This window comes from Acipenser ruthenus, chromosome 20, assembly GCF_902713425.1.
Source record: "Acipenser ruthenus chromosome 20, fAciRut3.2 maternal haplotype, whole genome shotgun sequence".
NCBI classification, from domain to species: Eukaryota; Metazoa; Chordata; class Actinopteri; order Acipenseriformes; family Acipenseridae; genus Acipenser; species Acipenser ruthenus.
This window is the reverse complement of record NC_081208.1, coordinates 12,228,231-12,238,816: the sequence shown is the minus strand read 5'-3', so window position 1 is coordinate 12,238,816 and position 10,586 is coordinate 12,228,231. Positions and strand designations below refer to the sequence as shown.

Sequence of the window (10,586 nt, the reverse complement as noted above, 5' to 3'; positions counted from 1 at the left end):
TAACCTACAGGTAGTGGACAAAAAAAAAATGGAAACACCTGGGTAAATGAGGGACACCAAGTATATTGAAAGCAAGGGCTTCCACACAGGTGTGGCTCATGCGTTAAATAAGCAAATAACATCCCAGCATGCTTAGGATCATGTATAAAAATGCTAGACAGGCCTGGTTGCCTGTAATTATGCAAGAGGAGACCACAGTGAGTTTGAAAGAGGGGTGATTGTTGGGGTGTGTTTTTCAGAAGCTTCAGTAACCAAGACAGCTCAACTTGTTGATGTTTCACGAGCAACGGTGTCTAAGGTGATGTCGGCATGGAACTCCGAGGGAAAGACATCATCAGCAAAGGGCAACAGCAGGTGGAAGCGCATAGTCCAGGATCGTAATATCTGTGCATTAATTCGAAGTGCAAGGCAAAACAGGCAAGCAACTGCAGCTCAATTGACTGTAAATTTCAACCTGGGGCGCGAGCAGCCAGTTTCATCAAAAATGGTCCATCGAGAACTCCACAGAGCAGGATACCATAGTGGCCCAACGCCCTATTAAGTGACTTTACATTGGTGTTTCCACTTTTTTGTCCACTACCTGTACATTATGTTTTTTGGACAGGCTACATTAGCCATGAGAAAGAAGCAGAATCTCCTGTGCCCACTTAAAAGACTAGCAATTTCAATGGACTGCTTATATCTGGTCCCGTGCTCTGTTATGTGACCACGCTAAATTTAAAATTACTTAAATGAATAATAATAAAAAAATACATAAGATGTTATGACCCTCATTATAAACAATCAAGGCCACTGAGTGTGCCCATTCAGAGTGTTCACATGGCAGAAAGTGGAGTTCTCTCAGTTACAGATATACAAAGGCAATAAAGAATGATAACGTACATTTATTTAGATTATATGTAGTGGGTGCTACCTGTTAAGTGAGTTTCATCACTGAGAGAATGTGGCAGGTGTAATTGATTAACTGCATTCAATTGGATAAATCGTTTCACCTCATTACCATTTAAAGGGCCGTGTAAACGGAGTCACGGGAGTTGCAAGGCTGCGGGAATGTCGGCTCCACACGTTTCTTTGCGAGTATGCCCTGTGAATGGAGGTAGTATAATCGTTTTGAGCTCACTTTTGGTCTAAACTGTTTCAGTTAAAGCTGTGTATATGGCTGTTAAGCAGTCTGTGGTTGTAATCAACCTGTACCTGCGTTGGGAAAAGTTTGGGCTGATGTAGTATTTGAGAGTCCTTATAGGCGTTAAGCTTATAAACGTTTTGAAATTAGTTGTGTGCGTCTGTATTCCCGGAGCCTTGCACGCTGCCCGTTAGAAGGAAAATGTGTACTTTCTTAGCTTAGGTTATTTAAAGGGGATTGATTGGTGTTCTATTGGGTTAGAGTGAACTCGAGTAATTCAGTGCTTACTATAGTACCCCATGTTAATCTGTATCCTCACTGAATGAGAGTAACACTGGTAGCAATGTTATTGGAGAGTGATTTGCTGTATTGTGGGTTATTTTTGTGTGGTGGAATATTATTATTTTGTGTGATATTCATTTGGTTTGGAGTGCACCAGTTATTTGGTTCTAGTATTATGTTTAACTGTTTAGGGTACTAATTACTTGTTTTACCACAATTGTCCTGATTCTATGAGCTGTCTGTTTAACTGTACAATTATCTGTATGAAATGTAATCTTTAACTACTTCATTGATGGTAATTGTATTTGCACTGAATTCAATTTCTAATTATCCCACTGCTAGTAATTGTAGCCTACCTGTTTTGAAACCTGATTGTGGATTATTTCATTGATGTTAATTGTAATATACTCTTGTTACTTGCCTGCTATTGTGAGTCCTGTATTTTAATCATGCATGTGATCTTTTAACAGAAGCTGTGTTTCATAAATAAAGTGTTATACTTTGATCTCTTGTTTGTCACTCCTTGTCTTTGCCCAGTATAATGTTTTAATGCCCTATATAACGAACCTGTGTATTTTGAGTGATCTGGTAAATTAAAACTAAATTCTGAAGGCGTAATACCTTCAGTGGTGTAGTCTGGCTTTAGGGTTAATTGGTATACATGGTTTCCAATTGTCACTCTCTCTAAAGACCCCCTCACCCCCCACTTGCTACATATATATACAGTATATTCTGTACACTTTTGCATAACAGGATTTAAGAAACAGACATAGCTATATTTGTATTTGTATTTTGTGGCCTTTTTTTAATAAAAAGGTGAACCATGAGTCTATTTGGATCCCCATCCAACTTGATGGAACTTGAGCAATTTTGCAAAGAAGAATGGGCAAAAATTGGAGTGTCCAGATGTGCAAAGCTGGTAGAGATTTATCCAAATAGACATGGCTGTAATTGCTGCCAAAGGTGCCTCTACCAAATATTGACTCAAGGGGGTGAATACTTATGCAATCAATTATTTTCTGTTTTATATTTGTAATTCATTTAGAACAATTTGTAGATTTTATTTTTCACTTTGACATTATCGACTTTTTTTGTGTTGATCAGTGGCAAAAACTCCTAAATAAATCCATTTTGATTCCATGTTGTAACACAATAAAATGTGGAAAAGTCCAAGGAAGGTGAATACTTTTGAGAGCCACTGTGTATATATATATATATATATATATATATATATATATATATATATATATATATATGTATATATATATATATATATATGTATTTTAAATATATATACAGTACTGTGCAAAAGTTTTAGGCAGGTGTGAAAAAATGCTGTAAAGTAAGAATGCTTTCAAAAATAGACATGTTAATAGATTATATTTATCAATTAACTAAATGCAAAGTGAGTGAACAGAAGAAAAATCTAAATCAAATCCATATTTGGTGTGACCACCCTTTGCCTTCAAAACAGCATCAATTCTTCTAGGTACACTTGCACAAAGTCAGGGATTTTGTAGGCATATAGTCAGGTGTATGATTAAACAATTATACCAAACAGGTGCTAATGATCATCAATTCAATATGTAGGTTGAAACACAATCATTAACTGAAACAGAAACAGCTGTGTAGGAGGAATAAAACTGGGTGAGGAACAGCCAAACTCAGCTAACAAGGTGAGGTTGCTGAAGACAGTTTACTGTCAAAAGTCATACACCATGGCAAGACTGAGCACAGTAACAAGACACAAGGTAGTTATACTGCATCAGCAAGGTCTCTCCCAGGCAGAAATTTCAAGGCAGACAGGGGTTTCCAGATGTGCTGTCCAAGCTCTTTTGAAGAAGCACAAAGAAACAGGCAACGTTGAGGACCGTAGACGCAGTGGTCAGCCAAGGAATCTTACTGCAGCAGATGAAAGACACATCATGCTTACTTCCCTTCGCAATCGGAAGATGTCCAGCAGTGCCATCAGCTCAGAATTGGCAGAAAACAGTGGGACCCTGGTACACCCATCTACTGTCCGGCGTGGAAACAAGGCCAAGTGACTCAACTATGCACGAAAACACAGGAACTGGGGTGCAGAAAAATGGCAGCAGGTGCTCTGGACTGATGAGTCAAAATTTGAAATATTTGGCTATAGCAGAAGGCAGTTTGTTCGCGAAGGGCTGGAGAGTGGTACACGAATGAGTGTCTGCAGGCAACAGTGAAGCATGCCGGAGGTTCCTTGCAAGTTTGGGGCTGCATTTCTGCAAATGGAGTTGGGGATTTGGTCAGAATTAATGGTCTCCTCAATGCTGAGAAGTACAGGCAGATACTTATCCATCATGCAATACCATCAGGGATGCATCTGATTGGCCCCAAATTTATTCTGCAGCATGACAACGACCCCAAACATACAGCGAAAGTCATTAAGAACTATCTTCAGCGTAAAGAAGAACAAGGAGTCCTGGAAGTGATGGTATGGCCCCCACAGAGCCCTGATCTCAACATCATCGAGTCTGTCTGGGATTACATGAAGAGAGAGAAGCAACTGAGGCTGCCTAAATCCACAGAAGAACTGTGGTTAGTTCTCCAAGATTTTTGGGCCAACCTTCCTGCCGATTTCCTTCAAAAACTGTGTGCAAGTGTACCTAGAAGAATTGATGCTGTTTTGAAGGCAAAGGGTGGTCACACCAAATATTGATTAGATGTAGATTTTTCTTTTGTTCACTCACTTTGCATTTTGTTAATTGTTAAATATAAACTATTAACATGTCTATTTTTGAAAGCATTCTTACTTTACAGCATTTTGTCACACCTGCCTAAAACTTTTGCACAGTACTGTATATATATGTATTGTAAGTTGCCCTGGATAACAGTCTCTGTTAATAAATCATGTGCCTGGCTGTCAGGATCCATTATAAAAGTGATGAGGAAAAGCAATGCCTTCCATCTTAGCCTTCCTAACACTGCCAAGAGACAAACCTGTGCTGTCTCACCCTGTGCTTTTACCAGAAGAGACACTCGGGGATCCCCAGATTTTAGAAATTCAATGAGGTCTGGGTAAAAGAAGTTTGTGTTTAGCACCAGACGTACCTGTTTTTAATGATGGTGTAGGTGTCCTTTCCCTTGGTGTCTGTGGGTGAGGAGTAGCAGGAATCTGCAGATACCTGGAGGCTTGTATCCTTAGAATCCACAACAAATTCAATGTAGAGCCTCCCACTCAGATCCACTTCATAGGGAAATTCCGTGACTGGATCATTAAAGGCTTTAGTTTTGAATAAGTGTAGAGAGACCTTGTATTTACCCTGATTCAGCCATACCCTCAACCATAGGGTTGAACTGAAAACTGAAGGTCTCATTAGCCGTCATCTCGCATGTTAAAGGGATCTCAAGACGACGTACAGGTATTGGGGTGTCTGTAACAGTGCCATAAACCGTGTTGGAATAAACTATCTTGTTTCCTTCCACCTGAAAAAGCAATGTGATAACGTTAAAAGAAGGGTTTGATGGTGTTCTAGATTCTTTTAGATATGCTGAATGCTATGACACAAATACCCCGTTTACACTAGCACACCCGTACCATGAGGGCTCCACACCTTTTTGGTTTATTTTTTAAATTATAAATATATTTCCGCATACATCCCTGTTTTACACATTTGGCAAAAATATTTACTCGCTAGAAACTGACAAATCAAATGTTTTGCTTATGTGTATGGATTGCATACATATTGCATCATCAACTTGCTACTCAGTACGTTCATTATGTGTACGTCAGTCGCTCGGCTCGCCTTTCTTTAATGTAAATGCGAACCATGCAAGCCAGCTCCAGCTCCAGACCCAGCTCGGCTCGGGTGTGGTAGTGTAAACGGGGTAATAGGCACTGGGTGCTCCATGGGTGCTCCGGGGCTCAAGCACCCACCGAAAACAATTAGCATGTGCTCAGCACCCACTAGCCACGGCCATTTTAGTTTTACAAGATACATTTTATTAATGATATGTTAAAAACATTTACCTGAAACCGAACTTTAACAATGGTACCACTAGGGCAGAAGCACATAACTGACTGCACAGTGTCATACGAGAAGAAGCCTATGCTATGACAGGGATTTTTTTTTTTTTTTTTTAAATCTCTGATGAGAAAATGTGAAACTTCTTACAAATTAAATTGTTACAAACGTCTTACAAATTACAAATGATTTATCCCAATTAAAAGGTTAAGTAACACATTTTGATGCTGGTGCAAAGCACAACACAGTCAATAGTACCATATACAGTACTGCACTCTTCATAATATGCTGCAGATCAAAGGTTTCACAACATTAGAGTACAGTAGTAATTCAAAGGCTTGAGCCCTGGATCTAAGTACAGGTCAGTACAGAGACCATTTTATTGATGCAGATGCTTGTAGAGTCCATCCTGTGTGTTCTGCAGGATACCATTGTGAGTGCAGAATATTACTAATGTCAATTGCATTGCATTTGCATAAAACATTTACCCAACATGAGCTAGGTATTTAAGTATTCTAAGTATTTTAGTAATTATCAGTTTACAATTGTACAAATTGCTAAATTTGTAATGACCAAAACCTTACTGCAATGCAAATTCATTATACAACTAACCAGTATTTGGTGTCACTTGAAAGCAAACCTGTTTTCTATTGACATACATATAACCTATGGTACTGTACAAGTGAAATACATACTAAAACTATTTATTTAATTTCCCATTATAATATGAAGGAACAGCCTTACCCGAGACGCAGTTCCACACGCGCTGAATAGTACCCTCACCACCACCCAGTTTCCTGCATCTTGTGCTTTGCATTGTTGGTCATTATTCTGCAGATGGATGTTATCAATGGTGATCTTGGCATCGGTTAGCAGAGCCTTTGGAAACCGGTATTCAGCTGCATCAGAAGCACAGTTCAAAGATCCCTCTTTTCATTTCATAAAAGAAGATTGACACACTCAAAAATTCAGTCAGTTAGTAAGAATCCTTTTTTTCAGTGACAAATTATTTTACCCCATTTCTTCTCAATTAAGAATGGCCAATTATATCGAGTTCCATGATGCACGACGTCCCAAACATTAGTAAAGTTTCTCATTAATTACCATAATCATGTTATAAACAATGACACGGATTGTGAAAAGTTTCCTTCTTCCAGGAGTGTTTGTCTTGTCCTGGGAAAGCAGAGGGTTCCTGTACTTTCCCATTCCCTGGATCACTTGTACTTCACTCATCTGGGTTAACCCACAATTCTCCCCACCTTATAAATATAGCCATGCAGCTCTCGTCATGCAGCTCCAGCCATGTAATGCGTGCGCAGGTTGTAATAGACGTCATTATTCATCTGGTAAATGTCTGTTATAATGTTTTTAAACAATCTATTAAATAATGATGGTTTAATCAAATCAAGGCATAATTAGTGTTTTTTTCAAATAAATACATTTCAAGATCTGCTCCTGGGGAGCTCCCACACATTGATTTAAATAATCTTCATCATTATTTTCTGAACCCAGTTACATAGAAATATTCCTCATATGCTTCTTTTATCAGCTACTGAGATGCATTATTATTGGGGAAATGTCATACAGTGTGATATGGATAACTATAATAATATGTAATAATGCACACAGTGATATGCATATTACCATATCATCTGACATTCCTATTGCAATCGCGTACTACAGTCATCTGTATTTAAATAATAAATCTTCATCAACACTCTTTCAAAATGTCCAGCATACAAAGAGTGTGTTGGTATTAGGGAGATTACTGTTTTGCTTTTCTTTCAAATTTGAATTTATAAAACAAAAATACATAGGTTATGTCAAATTGACATTTTTGCTTTGTTACGTTTATTGTTATTGTTAATAGTAATTGTTTGATGGGGGTCTTATGAAGTTTCCATCGGCTGTATTCCGATAAGGTACGCTGTGATCATGTGATTGGGGTGTTCAGATGAATGAGCTTGCCTTCGGCAGTATAATGATGACGTCAATTAAAAGCTGCGCACGCATGACTTCATGGCTGGAGGATCCAGGCTGTTCGTTTATGCTGCATCTCATATGTATTGTCGATACAGCCAAAAGAGATTCTCTACATTATGAAGTATGGAGGCTGTTTACTTTGCTGTTTGAGGGAAGTTTATCCAAACATAGTATTATCAGTTTTAAAGCCTAAATTTTATTGTGCCGGAGCACTTCGAAATGTGTCACTTGTGCCGTCACCATCAGAGTAATGACATGTAATTCAAAAACGAATTTCCATTTCTGCGAGTCCATTTTAAATAAATAAAATGCAGGCACTACAAATTATTTGAGACTACTTACATCAGTAATAAATTGACCATGCATGATTTACTGAGAAAACGCCCAACAAAACTTCCTTAAATTAAGGAGCAGTGAAAATCCAAAAAACAAAAAAAATCCCACCTTGGTACCATATATGCAATACTTTTTTCACTATTCAAATGTTGCAGTAACAAAACCTAATGACACGAACTGAAGGGGAATGCATGCGATCAGTTCACATGTGATGTAGGCTACCTACGCTTTCTTTCCAACTATAGTAGGCTATAGTTTTTAGGGTGCGTTCAAAAGTGAAATTTCTGATACATTTTTTTTGTGTGTTCTGACACATGCTTTAGTTGCAAGAGCTTAACTGTTGAGTCGGGTCGAGTCCAAAAAAAGGTGTGCTTGCTCAGGATCGGGTCGGTTTTGAGTCTGGCTTAAAATTCAGGACCGAGCAGACCTCCAAATTGCAGCCATTTTGGTGCTGCTTTTCTCTTTCCAGAATACAGTAAACACCAGCAAGTGGAGATGAGTTTCTCATTTTACAACTAATTTCTTTAAGAGAAGCCTTTGCTAAATTATCACTACCTAATACAATTTCACATTTCTTGTGAGATTACATCATTGTGGAAAAAAAATGGTACTTACTTTGAACTCCTATGACAGAATTTGCACAGAGAAAACTGAAGGTTAGGAAGATGAGCATCCTGTAAAAAAAATAAATAAAAAAGGTTTTGTTTAAACTTGCTCTTAAGATACTGCGACTTTAGCGGCTGCTAAAACATGTCCCTGCATTAAAACATAATAACATTAGAAATATGAGAACAAGGAAAGGCCAGCTTACATTCTGCAGGTTGAGTCCTCTTTCAGGTCAGGATGGAATATCTTCTACCAGGCTTTTCTGGACTGCAGCAGATTCAGGTCCTGATGTCTTGCTGAACTTCAAGTGTTACTTTCTTATATCTTAACTTAGTTCCCTAAGATGGAAAGGTTTAGATTGTCATCCCTTTATGATTGGTTACTTTAACATGGCCATTCCACTCTTTCTATGCTAGAATTGATTATGTTGTACATTGTGTTGGTATATTATTTAGTTATAATTCAGTCTGCTCATGCAATAATTCATGTGATCCTTCTTTTTCAAACCTCTTCTTTTGAACCTTTCTTCTGTCACATAAAAGCATTTACTCTGCATACCATTTCTCTCTGACTGTCATCCATCAAAATAGCCTCTGTGGTTTCTCAATTACATCTTAACATTACATTCTGAGATCACCACCTCAGCACACTTCCTTTTAATAACATCTGTGGTTTGCAGAACTTCATTTTATACTTTTTTTTAACAAATAAATACTAACTAAAAAAAATCTAGAATATACAGTATGATTATAAGTTTAAATATTAGTCTTAACCCTACAAACCACACTTTCTCCACAAACTACAGACCAAGTGCATCCAACACCCAGGAAGTGATGTTATCCCAACACGACGCTCAACTTGAAGTGCATTATTCCTATTATACAATGGCTCAAGCTATAAAAACTTACACAAATTCAGAGTAGATATCCATCGTTACAATTTATAGTCTTCATTTAAATAAGAAAAAGAGTTCACCAAAACTTAACAACATTAATTAAAAACAAACGTATGGTACTAATAATAAATGATGAGGTTTCAATGTTCTCTTTCAACCGGGACGGCATCTTTTTGCGTTTTTGTTATAATATTATTATTTCTTATGTATGGCTTATACTGGGAAGCAGCATGAAGTTATGACAGGTAAACAGGATCTTGAATGCTGGAATCTAAAGCATGACTTCTGTTTACATGGTATTTTTTTTTATAAATAATTTAGTCGTTGCTAATTATTTTTTTATTATTTTCTCCCCAATTTAGAATGGCCAGTTATTTTTAGGCTCAGCTCACCACGACCACCCCTGCGCTGACTCGGGAGGGCGAAGACGAACACACGCTGTCCTCCGAAGCGTGTGCCGTCAGCCAACCGCATTTTTTCACACTGCGGACTCACCATGCAGCCACCCAAGAAGCTCCAATCCTCGGTCGGCAAAGGAATAGCCTGGACTCGAACTCGCGATGTCCAGATAGGGCACATCCTGCACTCCACACGGAGCGCCTTTACTGGATGCGCCATTCGGGAGCCCTTACATGGTTGTGGCGGAGTGTCCCGCCCCTATATATTTATTTATTATTATTTGTATTTTCCCCGTGAGGATACGTGGCTGATCAGCTACTGATTATTTAACTAGCTGACAGTCACGCATCCTTACTAAACTCGTGCAGACTGTGGCCGAGGGGTAATAAGATAATGAACAGCTAGTTAACCCCTCGGTCAGAGTATAAGAACCTGCAGCTGTCCGTGCTGCGGGGTGGAGTGTACAGAGGAGAGTATGGGGAGCGGAGAGAGCGAGGAGAAAATAAAACAACTGCTACGTATCGTGCTGGGTTAAAACCAGCACGCTTATTTGTTTCTATTTGTTTGGCCAACGTGCCTTTTTGTTTTGTGTTTTGTTATTTGTTTAAATCCTTTTTGTATTATGATTTAATAAAAGCAGCTGAACGTCGTAGCGTTTCAGCTTTCACCCGCCCATCCACTGTTTTGGTTCTGTTACTTCCTGGTCCGTGACGTCACCACACCTCACCACTGCAAGCCATCCTGCCACATAGGTATTTTTAAGCTATTTTAAGCATGTGAATTTAAATCACACTATCTAAACACCATGCTTCTACTTTAGCAAGAGGAATGCAAGTGATATGCATGTGCTAAATCCTTAATGTGGAGGCAATTTTCGAATGCATGTACACCCCATCATTCAGTGTTTTTATATATAATTTTTGAAATGTTTGAGGTGCCGCACACAGTGCCATCACTTTAGGAACCTGACATG

The 10,586-nt window shown here is 38.5% G+C and overlaps 1 long non-coding RNA gene across 1 annotated transcript; it reads right to left on the bottom strand.

Moving 5' to 3' along the window:
* Nucleotides 1-4,223: 4,223 nt before the first annotated feature.
* On the bottom strand, nucleotides 4,224-8,387 carry LOC131698870 (uncharacterized). The gene is made up of 3 exons (XR_009307879.1): nucleotides 8,329-8,387; nucleotides 6,139-6,293; nucleotides 4,224-4,855 (listed from the first exon to the last, which is right to left on the bottom strand). It is a non-coding gene; the product is annotated as an uncharacterized LOC131698870 (long non-coding RNA).
* Nucleotides 8,388-10,586: the final 2,199 nt, after the last annotated feature.